Genomic DNA, 15,680 nt, shown 5'->3' on the forward strand with positions numbered 1-15,680 from the left:
CTTCTCTGTGAGAATTTTACATTTTCATTTCAACGTAACTTAAAAAACAATATAAGCAGACCCTGGATCATCTAGATAGCCTCTCTGTAGCCAAGTGTTATCCTGCAATTTTAGTCTGTGTTTGTGTTTGTAATTGAGTTAGAAGTGAGCCATTCTATTTTAATCAGAGAGCTACTGAGAAAAGAACGAAAGCTGACTTAATATGTAAATGATACATTTATACCAAGGGAAGGCCGCATATCACAACAAGCTGTATAAACAAATGGTTTCCAGTAATTTGAATGAAAAAAAGTGATGGGAAATTGTCATCTCACAGGGCCTGTTAATAACCTGACCATAATGCTATCAAATTCATGCTACAACTGGTGATGAGAAAACAATATGGCATGTCACATAAAATTAATACCTTTCACTTATTAGTTTTCTTGCTAGGCTTATATTTAATTTATAGGTTGGCAGCTTTTATAGTTACAGAGGACTATAAGCATATGTCATTTATACCTCGTTGTATTTGTACACCAGGATGGTCTCAGGGGCCAGATTTCCTGGATATCAATCTTAGCACCACCACCTACTAGCTGAGTAAACTTGGGAATGTTACTTAACCTCCTTGTACCCAGATTTCTTCATTGGAATGAAAATAATTATAGTACCTACTATTATTGAGGGTAGTAATTGAACACATGTAAATTATTAGAACAGTGGCTGGGAATGCTGAGTATTCCTATAGTAAAAACGATTTAGCTCAGTAATTTATTTTATTTACTTATCTGGTTTTTTACTTTTTAATATTTGTGGATACACAGTAGGTGTGTATATTTATGGGGTACATGAGCTATTTTGATACAGGCATGCAATGCATAATTATCACATCATGGAAAATGAGATATCCATCCCCTCAAGCATTTATCCTTTGTATTACAAACAATCCAATTATACTATTCTAGTTATTTTAAAATGTATAATTAAATTATTATTGATTATAGTCACCCTATTGTGCTATCAAATACTAGGTCTTATCCATTTATATATATATTTTTTGTACCCATTAACCATCCCCATCTGTCCCCAACCTCCACTATCCTTCCCAGCCTCTGGTAACTATCCTTGTATTCTCCATCTCCATGAGTTCCATTGTTTTGATTTTTAGATGCCACAAATAAATGAAAATATACAATGTTTGTCTTTCTGTCCCTGGCTTATTTCACTTAACATAATGACCTCAAATTCCATCCATGTTATTGTAAATGACAGGATCTCATGCTTTTTTATGGCTGAATAGTACTCCATTGTGTATATGTACCACATTTTCTTTATCCATTCATCTGTTGCTGGACACTTAGGTTGCTTCCAAATCTTGGCTATTGTGAACAGTGCTGCAACAAACATAGGAGTGCAGGTATCTCTTTGATAGATTGATTTCCTTTCTTTTGGGTATATACCCAGCAATGGGATTGCTGGATTGTATGGTACCTCTATTTTTAGTTTTTTGAGAAACCTCCAAACTGTTCTCCATAATGGCTGTACTAGTTTACATTCCCTTCAACAGTGTATAAACGTTCTTTTTTTAGCCCAGTAATTTAAATGAAGGTCCAAACATATGGTAAGCCTGCTCTATTGGGTAAATTAAGGTACATGAAATAATCAGTAACACTTATATAGTACATCAATTTTATGAAATACTTGTTCATATATGTCATTCATGTAATTCTCTACATCTACCCTGAAAGGTAGATAATACTTTTCTTGTTTTAAAGCTTGGATAATTGAAGTGACATGCCCTGAAACAACACAGGTTTACCACCAGCATTTGGTGTTTTTTTTCTCCTCATGGAGAATGAATGAATATTTTGTAACTGAACATTTTCAAATTTCTTTTGGGTTGACAGGAACCCCAGAACTAATTTTGTACTATAACACACATTAGTACTGTTGTAGGACTTATTGGTCTGAATATCTACATTATATTTTCTCTCCTGGTCTTAATTTTCTATTCTAATTTATATTTTCCCTGATTCTGAAATTTTCTGCATACTATTTTATTGTTTGGAATTTTAATAATCTGCTTCATGTACATTTTGGAAAATTGTGAGCCATAAATAAGTAGACTGACCCATAGTTACTTAACTAGTAAGGTCCAGATATTGACCTGAAGTCTTTTGGCTTTATAGGGAAGTCACATTTACCGAGCATTTAGCATGACTTGGTATTTTATATGCATTGTATCACGCAATACACACATTAGCTGGTCTGAGGTAGGTCGGTTATTACTATCTTCCTCATATTCAGATGAAGAAATTAAAGCTTATAAAAGTTATAAGATTTTTTCCTAGGGTTAATAAATGTTATCTTAATTTTTGGCCCTCTAATTTATTCTTAAAAGTATCTGTCGGGCATGGTAGCTTACATCTGTTATCCCAGTACTTTGGGAGGCTGAGGCCGTTGAGCTTAGGAGTTCAAGACCAGCCCTGACAGCATAGGGATTCCCCATCTCTATTAAAATTACAAAAGTTGGCCAGGTGTGGTCATGCGCCTATAGTACCAGCTACTTGGGAGGCTGAGGCAGGAGGATTGCTTCAACTTGGGAAGTCAAGGTTGGAGTAAGCCAAGATGGAGTAATCTCAACTACACAGCACTTGAGCCTGGGCAACAGAGCGAGATGCTGTTTCAAAAAAAAAAAATTCTTAAAAGCGTGAGCTTTCTCCTCTAAATTCAGCCCTGTTGTTAAGGCTTTAAGGCCAGATCTTTGTAAAAGACTCCGTCCCTCGTTCCCAGCCCATCAAGTGGGCCTTTTCTCTTACGGCTTTGCCAAGAGCAAAAATTACTATTCTCCTCGATCCTGGCAAGCTTGTCTGTTTCTTTTTTTGAGCCAGTGTTATGGTTTTTACAGGATGTGAACACTGTTACTCAGATTTGCTTCTGTCCACACATTCCCTGGTCGTTCCAGGCCTGTGAAAGCAGTCCTTCTCCAATTGCTAGCCAGCAGAGAAGGCAGTGACCCCAGTTATAGGCTGGATTAAAGCAGAGCAGGAAATCAGGCTTCGGCTCTTGCCCTTATGATCTCCTATGTCATAAGGTGGCAAAGGATGTACCATTAAGTACCACCCAGTGACTAGAATAATGGATTCTTGAGTCTCCATTCCTCTGCCATCATTTTACATCAGACTTTACAGTGTTTCCCAATTAGTGATGCTTCCCAGACTTAATCATTTGATCATCACAATTTTTGCCATATCCTATCACCCTTACTTGTATTTACTTAAATCTTCTTTAAATTAGTGACATCCTAGCTTAAATATATTACTTTAAAGGGTTACTTTATATTACTACCATTAATGGGAGGACAATATCACTATTTGTGTGTCATCCTTGCGCAGGGGCCATGCTAATCTTCTCTGTAGCATTCCAATTTTAGTATTTGTGTTGCCAAAGTGAGCACGACAGTATCACTATTAATGGAAGATAATCTTAAAATGAAATATAATGGCAAAACAATAACTATTAAATTATTTTCCAAAAACAGGTATTGGAAATTAGGAAGCCTGTAGTTTACTTCTAACAATTACATAAACTATTCCATAAACTATAGAATAGTATGAAAGCAATATAATTTTCTGTGCCATAATTTCCCCCATTTTAAAATGGTTTTATTTTTAATTTTTTTTTTCTGTCTCCCAGGCTGGAGTGCAGTCCATGATCTCAGCTCACTGCAACCTCTGCCTCCCTGGTTCCAGGGATTCTTGTGCCTCAGCCTCCTGAGTAGCTTGGGACTACAGGTGCCACCACCATGCCTGGATGATTTTTCTATTTTTACTAGAGACGGGGTTTCACCATATTGGCCAAGCTGGTCTCGAACTCCTGACCTCAAGTGACCCACCAACCTTGGCCTCCTAATGTGCTGGGATTACAGGCATGAGTCACCATGCCCCGCCCTTAAAATGGTTTTAAACTGTTTACTATGTTCATTACAGTCCATTATCTGCAAGGAAAAGAGAGATTTCCATGCCAATTGCAGGAAGTAACTGGAAAGTATAGGGCATTAGATTGTGGCATGAAGGAGGTAATAGAGGTTAGAAACTACCAATAAAGAAAATGAGTGGTATGATACAGAGCTGAGAGCAGAATGTATCAAGTTTGACAAAATTTCTCCTCTTGGATATGACTAGAAAGTTTGGTGAGCCCTACTTGCAGATTTTGAGTCTTAAGATGGGTGAAGAAAAACAAAAAACATGGTAAGATCTTAAAATAAGGGGCTTAGAAACTTATAAGCGAGGGGGAAAAATGATCACAATAGTAGGGAGATTAAGAATGGAAGAAAAAAGAATGATAAATGTTCCTAGTGGTAAGAATTTCAAGACCCGATTCCAAAGCTAGACCCGAATCCTAAGCTAAATTCTACTTCTGATGGTCATTCCAGATTAACTCATTGACTTTGGAAACATACGTGCCATCCTGAAAGATTCCTTTACTTTTTTATAGGTCTAGGCACGGTGGCTCACACCTGTAATCCCAGCACTTTGGGAGGCTGAGGCAGGTGGGTCACTTAAGGTCAGGAGTTTGAGAACAGCCTGGCCAACATGGTGAAACCCTGTCTCTACTGAAAAAAATACAAAAATTAACCAGGCTTGGTGGCAGGCACCTGTAATCCCAGCTACTCTGGAGGCTGAGGCAGGAGAATCGTGTGAATCCAGGAGTCAGAGGTTGCAGTAGGCCAAGATCTTGCCACTGCATGCCAGCCTGGGTGACAGAGCAAGATCATGTCTCAATAAATAAATAAATAAATAAATAAATAAAATTAAAAATACTGCAAGGGTTACTTAGGTGGTAGCAATACTCACGGGTATTATTGGTTACTGGATGAGCAAAGAAGGGCACAGCAGTCTCTTAGGAAAAGTATACAAATGATGGAACCATTGTAACAATAATTTTATTATTCAAAAAAATTCAGATAAATCATCTATTGCCCAAATATAGGGATTATGTGATGAGAGCGCTGATCCACTGAGAATGATGATCAGAGACATTCTTTCAGTTTTTCAGCTGCCAAGAGTGAAGAGTATAGCTTGACTTAGGGATGAGGCAAGTTGTGATTTATTTTGGAAGAAATATATGGAGCAAAAATAAAAATTTATGGTTAGATATTATAGTAATTCTATTAATTGGGCTGAGAATAAGGAATGTTTACAAATAATGAGAAAAAAAGCCTGTAAAGATGACCGAGTAGTAACAGAAAAAAGATAGAAAGGGTCTTTAAATAAGTTGAGCAAGATTTGGGGTGTGAATAGTTGTGACAATAATAATGTGGCAAGAATAGTCTGTTATGCCTTCTCTTGAACTCTTTGTCACAGAAAAATGAACTCTTCATCAACCTTGAACTCTTTATTACAGAAAAATGCTGCTGTAAATATATTCAGTAGTTGCATACATCCATTAATGTGGATCTAGGGAACAGTTAAATATTTTTTACCTTAGGATTAAATAACTTCCTAAAGTGCCAAATGGGAGTCAAAAACTTTTGTGAGGTTAACATTTAAAAAAAAAATTCTATAGAAAAGGAAGAGTAAAAAAACAAAATAAATTTTGGCTAGGCATAGTGGCTCATGCCTGTAATCCCAACACTTTGGGAGGCCAAGGTCGGAGGATTGCTTGAGCCCAGAAGTTAGAGACCAGCCTGTACAAGATGGCGAGACCCTGTCTCTACAAAAAGAAAAAGAAGGCTGAGCGCAGTGGCTCACGCCTGTAATCCCAGCACTTTGGGAGGCTGAGGTGGGCGGATCACGAGGTCAGGAGATGGAAACCATCCTGGCTAACACGGTGAAACCCCATCTTTACGAAAAATACAAAAAATTAGCTGGGCGTGGTGGCAGGCACCTGTAGTCCCAGCTACTCGGGAGGCTGAGGCAGGAGAATGGCGTGAACCCGGGAGGCGGAGCTTGTAGTGAGCCGAGATCGTGCCACTGCTCTCCAGCCTGGGCGACAGAGAGAGACTCTGTCTCAAAAAAAAAAAAAAAAAAAAAAGAAAGAAAGAAAGAAAAGAAAAAAGAAAAAGAAAAAAATTATCCAGGTGTGGTGGTGTGTGACTGTAAGTCCCAGCTACTCAGGAGGCTGTGAGGCAGGAGGATCACTTGAGCCTAGGAGTTAGATGCTGCAGTGAGCTATGATTGCAGCACTGCACTCCAGCCTGGGTGACAGAGCAAAACCCTGTCTCTAAATAAATAAATAAATAAATTCATTTCATTTCTTTTCTTTTCTTTTTCTTCTCCAAAGCAACAGAAAGCAGATTTCCCCCCACCAATTTAGTTCTCATAGCTTTAAATGTACTTGTAGGCTCACCTTATTTTGAAGGGGCAAAGAATCTCTGGGGCATGGGACTTTCAAAAATATCTGCTTCTTAAGACTAAAAGATGGGATAAGGGTTTAGCAATTCTGGCTGATTGAGTTTAATCTTAAATTTAAAAATGTAAAAGATGGTTGCATCTTCCTGGCAGTATTCATTTGTCATGATTGGACTTTACCACTTCCACCTGGAGGCGCAGTCTCAGACCTTGAAAGTGCATTGATGTTGAAGAGGCTCCCAGTCACATGTTATTACAGTAAATTTGACTTGGCGAGAGTCAGCTTTCTCAAAAATATTGGGGTAAACAGGGAGGCTCTTCATCTCCGAAAGTTCTCCAGCCATTCAACGGTACCCACGTGGTCTTAGAGGTATCTGATTCAAAGATAAAGAGTTAAACTAGTCAGAAAAAACTGGGATTAGGACAGAGAAGAAGATCATTGCCATCTTGCTAGGGACATACACAATTCTGCTCTTTCCTGAGTATGTTCGAAAGTGAGCTATGAATGTTTTTTTGTCCCTGAAAATTTCCGGATATTCTTAAGGATCAACCGTACTTTCGTTTAAGGAGTCTTTTGAGACTTACTTATTTATTTATGAGACAGAGTTTCACTCTTGTTGCCCAGGCTGGAGTGCAGTGGTGCGATCTCAACCTACTGCAATCTCTACCTCCCGGGTTCAAACAATTCTCTTGTCTCAGCCTTCTGAGTATCTGGGATTACAGGCGCATGCCACCACTCCTGGGTAATTTTTGTATTTTTAGTAGAGACAGGGTTTTACTATATTGAGCAGGCTGGTCTTAAACTCCTGACCTCAAGTGATCCACCTGTCTTGGCCTCTCAAAGTGCTGAGATTACAGGTATGAGCCACCATGCCCAGCTGAGGCATATTTATTTTATCAAATTTAACATACATACTAAAAACTATGCAAATTGCAAGTGTATAGTTTGATGAAATTTTATAAAACAAATAGGATATAGGTCAAGAAACAGAAGAGTATTAGATTCATAGAAACCCCATTTGTGCTCTCATCCAGTTACTCCTTCACAAAAGTAACTACTATCCTGACTTCTAGTACCATACCTTGGCTTTGTCTAGTTTCTTTTACTTAGCATTATGTTGGTGAGATTCATTCATATTGTTGCATAGTTGTAGCTCACTCATTGCTCTATAATATTATTTATTCATTCTACTGTTGGCAGACAGTTGAACATCATTTTGATCTTTTGCTGGACAGACTTGGCCCAGACAACTGGCTTCTAGACTTTAAAGGAAAATTTCTAAAAGTTGGCTTTGATGTGATGTTGTTGAGGAGGGATAATACCACCTAATCAAGGGACTTACATGAAGAGTACATTGTTATCTAAGAAGGAATTCAGATTAGTATTAGAATTTGCTCCTGATGGCATGTGCCTTTAGTTTCAGCTACTCAGGAGGCTGAGGTGGGAGGATCGCCTGAGCCCAGTAGGTCAAAGCTGCAGTGAGTCATGAATGTGCCACTGTATTCCAGCCTGGGTGACAGAGTGAGACCCTGTCAAAAAAAAAAAAAAAAAAAAAAAAAAGAGAATTTGCTAAGACTTCTTTGTCTAAGAGACAGTGAAGAAAATCATTCATATATTGAATTCTATTGAAGTCTTCCAAGCATAACCAAATATTCAACATTCCACACAAGTCTAAAGGTATTTCTATCTTTTTTTTCCCTTTTTTAAAGATGGGGTCTGGCTTTGTTCCCCAGGCTGGAATGCAGTGGTGCGATCATCGTTCATTGCCCCATGGAATTCCTGGGCTCAAGGGATCCTCCCACCTCAGCCTCCTGAGTAGTTGGGACTACATGTACATGCCATCACATCTAGCAAATTTTTTAAAAAATGTTTTTTAGAGATAGGGTCCCGCCATCTTGCCTAGGCTGGTCTCAAACTCCTTGGCTCAAATGATCCTCCTGATTTGGCCTCCCAAAGTGCTGGGATTACACTTGCGAGCCACCATGCCTGGCCTCTATCTTTTCTTTTTTTTTTACTTTATTTTATTATTATTATTCTTCTTATTATTATACTTTAAGTTTTAGGGTACATGTGCACAATGTGCAGGTTAGTTACATATGTATACATGTGCCATGCTGGTGTGCTGCACCCATTAACTCGTCATTTAGCATTAGGTATATCTCCTAATGCTATCCCTCCCCCCTCCCCCCACCCCACAACAGTCCCCAGAGTGTGATGTTCCCCTTCCTGTGTCCATGTGTTCTCATTGTTCAATTCCCATCTATGAGTGAGAACATGTGGTGTTTGGTTTTTTGTCCTTGCGATAGTTTACTGAGAATGATGATTTCCAATTTCATCCATGTCCCTACAAAGGACATGAACTCATCATTTTTTTATGGCTGCATAGTATTCCATGGTGTATATGTGCCACATTTTCTTAATCCAGTCTCATAGTATTCCATGGTGTATATGTGCAACATTTTCTTAATCCAGTCTATCACTGATGGACATTTGGGTTGGTTCCAAGTCTTTGCTATTGGGAATAGTGCCGCAATAAACATACATGTGCATGTGTCTTTATAGCAGCATGATTTATAGTCCTTTGGGTATATACCCAATAATGGGATGGCTGGGTCAAATGGTATTTCTAGTTCTAGATCCCTGAGGAATCGCCACACAGACTTCCACAATGGTTGAACTAGTTTACAGTCCCACCAACAGTGTAAAAGTGTTCCTATTTCTCCACATCCTCTCCAGCACCTGTTGTTTCCTGACTTTTTAATGATTGCCATTCTAACTGGTGTGAGATGGTATCTCATTGTGGTTTTGATTTGCATTTCTCTGATGGCCAGTGATGAAGAGTATTTTTTCATGTGTCTTTTGGCTGCATAAATGTCTTCTTTTGAGAAGTGTCTTTTCTTAAATGAGATTATATGTGCCCTGGAATTTTGTAAATTGTAGGGCCCGTTAAACATCACCACTTCCCTGAAAAAGTCAGAGATTATCACTATTTTTTTTCCTAAAAAGAATACCAAGATCTTTTCTAGAGAAGATAAAGGCCTAACAACTCCTTATAATATATTTTTGTCATTATAGTTAGTTCCCAAGAGCCTGAGCTTTCAATATAAAAGCTTGCATGGGGGAGGGTTAGTTTCAGCACTGTGTAAAAGCTCCTTTTAATGCAGCTGTTGTGGCATAGTGGTTGATCATGGAGGAGCATGTGAGTGTGGGTTAGGAGAGCTATAACTGTAGAACCTAAATGGGTATATCACTGTGACACTGGCAGTAATGTCCTCAACCACAATCACAATAGAAGAGCCTCTGTAGGACTCTGAGAATATTATTGAACAGAAACTGAGTTTCTGCAAGAAGCACAGGCAGTTGAATACTGATTAGTCTCTCGCTTTCTTTCCATATTTGGTACTTGTAAGCAGGATTAAACTCTTCTTTTTATTAAGCCCTTAGATTATTGAACAATCTGTAAGTGAGAAACCCTAAAATGGGATTATTGGCCCTTTCCTTCCTTCCTTTCCTCCTTCCCTCCTTCTCTCTTTCCTTCCCTCCTTCCTTCCTTCCTTCCTTCCCATTAGACCACTTTTCCCATTGATTCTCCTCTTTTGGAAAAGGAGAAGCTGTGAAGGTGCAGTCTCTGGGGACTGAGGAGGCAACTGGCATGGTAGACAGATAAGTTACATACAGAGAGTTTGAGCAAATAAATAGACATATTGAGAGGATAATGAGAGTCAAGTTTCTCACTATTGAAAAAGAGATTTATAAATATGGAAGGAGGAAGGCTGGAGAGAAGCCTGAGGTGCTGGGCTGAAATGGAAAGTATTGATATGTAGATGGATGTGTTTTGTATATATGCACTGAGAGATATAGATATAGAAATAGACATAGATGTATGTGTATGTGTCTATGTGTACACGCACACACATCTATCTCCTAGCTCTGTTGTCTGAGACAGTATAGAAACAATGGCAACCCAGGAGAAATAATCTTACGAAGTGCCTAGATCTTGATTTCCAAATATCCATATCTGCTGAAAGTGGTGGAAATGATTGGTTCCAGGATTGAGGCAGAGAATGTATGAGATTTTTCTTTTCTTTTCTTGTTTTTTTTTTTTGAGATGGAGTCTCACTCTGTCGCCCAGGCTGGAGTGCAGTGGCACCATCTCGGCTCACTGCAAGCTCCGCCTCCCGGGTTCACGCCATTCTCCTGCCTCAGCCTCCTGAGCAGCTGGGACTACAGGCGCCTGCCACCACTTCTGGCTAATTTTTTGTATTTTTAGTAGAGATGGGGTTTCACCGTGTTAGCCAGGATGGTCTCGATCTCCTGACCTTGTGATCCGCCCGTCTCGGCCTCCCAAAGTGCTGGGATTAGAGGCTTGAGCCACTGTGCCCGGCCACGAGATGATTTTGGACTACTTTTGCTCATGAGAGTAAGGAAATGCTTAAAGAATGAAGACTTGTCCAAGGACAGAGGAGCCAGCTTGAAGGGAAGCCACCTGTCAAATCTAGACCAAAGTAATGATAGTCACAGATTACAACTCCTTGAATAAAGTAGGAATCCACAAGCCCATACAGATGTAAATAAATAAGCAGAGAGAAGGGAAAGTTCTTCCTAGCAGTAGAATGTCAAATTTGTTATAAATTTGAAATTATTTCAAACAATTTCATCTATGCAGTACAAGCAGATAGTGTTCATAACATAAATGTAGTTCCAAACTTGTATAGTTTTGAAAAGACAACAACGTGAATGTTGGCATGATTCTAAGCAACAACTCACAACGCATGAGCTAGGTGTGGTGGCTCATGCCTGTAATTCCAGCACTTTGGGAGGCTGAGGCAGGAGGATCACTTGAGCTCAGGAGTTTGAGACCAGCCTGGGCAACGTCGTGAGATCTTGTCTCCACAAAAAAAAAACAACAACAACAACAGAAAACAGAAAACAAAAAACAAATCAGTGGGATGTGGTGGTGCACATCTGTAGTCCCAACTACTCAGGAGGCTAAGATGGCAGGATTGCTTGAGCCTGGAAGGCTGCAGTGAGCTATGATCACAGCACTGCACTCCAGCCTGGCAAACAGTGAAACCCTGTCACAAAAAAAAAAAAAAAAAAACCACACACTTTTTCAATAAAATATGAGTCTTTCTGCCCTTTGGTCCAAGAGTTCTCAGCAGAGATTCCTTCTATGCTGCCATCTGCTAGCACTAGTACCCAGCTTCAGCAAACACCATTCGTAGTGAGAGAAATTGAGGGCTACATTATTATTCCTTTTCAACACACGGGAGGAGAAGGTAAAATAAACACTGGGATACTTATTTATTAGAAAATAAGTTGTTGGACTTTGGGCCTGGCATGGTGGCTCAAGCCTGTAATCCCAGTACTTTGGGAGGCCAATGTGGGCAGATCACTTGAGTTCAAGAGTTTGAGACCAGCCTGGCCAACTTGGTGAAACCCCATCTGTACCAAACAAACAACAAGAACAACAACAACAACAACAACAACAAAAGAAAATTAGCTGGGGGGAGGGGGTGGCACATGCCTGTAGTCCCAGCTACTCAGGAAGCCAAGGTGGGAGAATCGCTTGAACCCAGGAGGTGGACGTTGCAGTGAGCCGAGAAGATGTCACTGCACTCCAGCCTGGGCAACAGAGTGAGGCTCTGTCTCAAAAAACAAACAAACAAAAAGGGGTAATTGGACTTTGAACTTAAAAAGTAGGAGAGAGAGGACAGAGAGGGAGAGAGAGGGGGGAAAAAAGAAACTTATTTCTTGTGTGTACCCTGAGGGCAAGCACAGAGGTCATGTTGGTTACAAGTATAGGTTTGAGCCACTTGGAGCAACATGATAGTCAGAAAACTCCTCTCCCCATCAGTTGAGGCTCAGTTTTGTGCTATGAATAGGTAGAAAGGGGCAAAAGAAGAGCTGAGTCTTACAGTGCTCATGGCCAGCATAGGCTGTGGCATTACCTGGCAGATACCCACCACACGGTATTAATAAATGCTTTCAAGATCTAGTCCCTGTTTACTGCCCCAGCCTCATTTCTCGGCACTCCCTCCACTCTAGGTTCTAGCCATACTGAATTACTTGCAGTGCTAGAATGGTATATATCCCTTTCACCTCCTGTCAGGATGTGACATCCTGTCAAACTCTTCTTAGTATCTGAAATCCTCTACCTGAACCCTAGCCAGGTAGCAGGGACTTCCTGAATGAAGACTCCCTGCATGCCTGAGTGTGTTTTTGAGTAATACCTGCTCTGGATTCCTTATTGCCAGGTGCCAGTGTACACCCATCAAACCTGTGATCTGTTGACTGAGACCATGTAATCAAAAAACCTGCTTGTCAGATTATGAGCTTCCATGGAACCCTGAACCTCTTAGTAGCACTCATTGCACTTGTAATTTTTTTTTTTGAGACAGAATCTCGCTCTGTCACCCAGGCTGGAGTGCAGTGGCACGATTTCCACTCACTGCAACCTCTGCCTCCCAGGTTCAAGCGATTCTCCTGCCTCAGCCTCCCAACTAACTGGGATTACAGGCTGGCTAATTTTGTTTTTAGTGGAGACAGGATTTCACCATGTTCGCCAGGCTAGTTACAAACTCCTGACCTCAGGTGATCCTCCCACCATGGCCTCCCAAAGTGCTGGGATGACAGGTGTGAGTCACCATACCCAGCCAGCACTTGTAAGTATTGAATGTTTGTCTTTGCCTTTGAGCTTGTGAAGGCAATGACTGTCTGTCTTGTTTACTACTCTAGTTTTAGTCATAGCACAATACCTTGAACATGACAAGTATTCAGTACATGTTTTGATGGAATTTCCTTGCACCTAGAGTGGGGTCTGTTTTTCCATTATATGTCCCCACAGTTGAGTGGTTTAGCTCCAGATCTCAACCTCTTCTACCATGCCCTGTCACCTGGAGAAACTGAGACTTGCCTGGCTGTGTTCTGTGGTTGGATAGCTACAAAGATGGCAATGGAGGTCAGATTTTGATGACCTGCACCATTGCTTATAATTTTAAAATCATGGACTCCTGACCAAGTGACCCTGGGATTCTCCTTAAGGTTGGAAAGGATGTTTGGCAAGAGACTCAACTTGATCAAGAGGATTTTTAAATGAATATTAAGGAAGAGAGGGAAAAATAAATAATTAGTAATATCTAATTAGTATCCAATGCCAGGTACTGTTCTAAGTCCTTTATATGCATTAACCCATTTAGTCCTTGCAGTAACCACATAAGTTAGAAATTATTATTACTATGACTATTTAAATATAAAAAACAGAGCCATTTGTCCAAGGTCACCCAGCTAGTCAGATGCTGAGCTGGGATTCAAACTGGGGTGGCCTGGCTTCAGAGTCTGTGCCCACAACATCTGTGCTCTTCTGTCTTTCAAAACTCCAAAGCTTGCTGGGTGTGGTGGCTCACGCCTGTAATCCCAGCACTTTGGGAGGCCAAGGCTGGCAGATCATGAGGTCAGGAGTTTGAGACCAGCCTGGCCAATATGGTGAAACCTCGTCTCCACTAAAAACGCAAAAATTAGCCGGGCGTGATGGCATGCACCTATAATCCCAGCTACCCATGAGCCTGAGGCAGGAGGATCGTTTGAACCCGGGAGGCGGAAGTTGCCGTGAGCTGAGATGGAGCCACTGCCCTCCAGCCTGGGCAACAGAGTGAGACTCCATCTCAAAAGAAAACAAACAAACCAAAAAATACCTCTAAAGCTTAATGCTCAGAAAAGGCATTGTGTGAAAGGGACAGAAAAATGAATACTTCTCAGTTTAAAATAACAACAACAACAACAACAAAACTAAATCTGGTCAGATGAGGATTGACCTCAGATGTAAAAATACCAAAATATAGTGTAGAGACAACAATCAAGTGAATGTTAAATTTTAATATGCTCATATACCCAGCAGACAAAATTATATCCAACTTTTAGGTTCCCTTCCTGTCCATGTCCATGTGGATACCTATAAACATGACAGACACAATTTTTTTAAAAATAAAATTTTAAAAAATGTTTCTTAGAGACAGGTCTTACTATGTTACCGAGGCTGCCCTTGAACTCCTGGCCTCAAGCGATCTTCCCACCTCAGCCTCTCAAGTAGCTGGGCCTGTAGAAGTGCACCACTGTGCCCAGCTGACAGATACAATTTTCAATTTTGTCTTTTTAATGTAACGTCATCATAACCATTTTACTATATTACTAGTTATCAAGACTATGACACCATATTATCTTCATTTACATTTTTGTTAACTCACTGAAGATTTTTTCTGTGTTTGTTTACAAATTGTGTATCTGTATTTGTCTGATCTCACACTGCTATAAAGAACTACCCGAGACTGGGTAATTTATAAAGAAAAGAGGTTTAATTGACTCACAGTTCTGCAGGCTTAACAGGAAGCATGGCTGGGAGGCCTTAGGAAACTTAAAATCATGGTAGAAGGCAAAGGGGAAGCAAGCACCATTTTCGCATGGCGGCAGGAGAGAGAGAGAGCACGAAGGGGGAAGTGCCACACACTTTTAAACCATTAGGTCTCATGAGAACTCACTCACTATCATGAGAACAGCAAGGGAGAAATCCGCCCCCAAGATCCAATCACCTCCTACCAGGCCCCTCCCCTGACAGGTAGGAATTGCAATTCCACATGAGATTTGGGTGGGGACACAGAGCCAAACCATATCAGTATCCATATATAAATTGTCTATCATACTTGGCCATTTGTGTATTAAAATCCTAACTATATTTTACAAACTTATTTGATTCCTTTTTACAATATAGGCATTATATGCTACTTCTCTGGTGATAAAATAAAATTTTATTTTCTGTGGCTTTATACCATTTAAAAATATGTTATGTATATAGCTTATTCATTTTTGTGTAAAGTATGAGCATAGGCCAAATTAGATTTTCAGACTATACAATTATTATTTCTTCAACAATGGTATTGAATCACTTTTCTCATCTGTACCCCCTCTCCTTTGTTTTTAGCTCCAGAACTCATAGAAATGGTAAGATGAGATTAACAACCAGAATGTGGTAATTAAAAGAGATACTTTATGAACAACATACTATCAAATCTGAATTAGATAGTATGTTGATATTAGATATTAGAAGGGAGAATGGCAGTGTATTAGTCCACTTTTTCTACACTCATATACTGAGTACTTACTATGTTACCCAGGCTGCACTTGAACTCTTGAGCTCAAATGATCCTCCCACTTCAGCCTCTCAAGTAGCTAGGGCTATAGGTGTGCCCTGTGTCTGGCTGACAGGTGTAGTTTAGGTGCTTGGGACACACCAGCGAGCAATGAGAAAATCCTTGTCCTATAAAATTTATAAAATTTTTGTGTATTTGAGG

The 15,680-nt window shown here is 40.0% G+C and overlaps 1 non-coding gene across 1 annotated transcript; it reads right to left on the minus strand.

The window, feature by feature from the left end:
* Positions 1–3,331: 3,331 nt before the first annotated feature.
* Positions 3,332–3,439, minus strand: LOC112204616 (U6 spliceosomal RNA). Its single transcript, XR_002938292.1, has one exon. It is a non-coding gene; the product is annotated as a U6 spliceosomal RNA (small nuclear RNA).
* Positions 3,440–15,680: the final 12,241 nt, after the last annotated feature.

The sequence above is a fragment of the Pan troglodytes genome, chromosome 8, assembly GCF_028858775.2.
Source record: "Pan troglodytes isolate AG18354 chromosome 8, NHGRI_mPanTro3-v2.0_pri, whole genome shotgun sequence".
NCBI lineage: Eukaryota > Metazoa > Chordata > Mammalia > Primates > Hominidae > Pan > Pan troglodytes.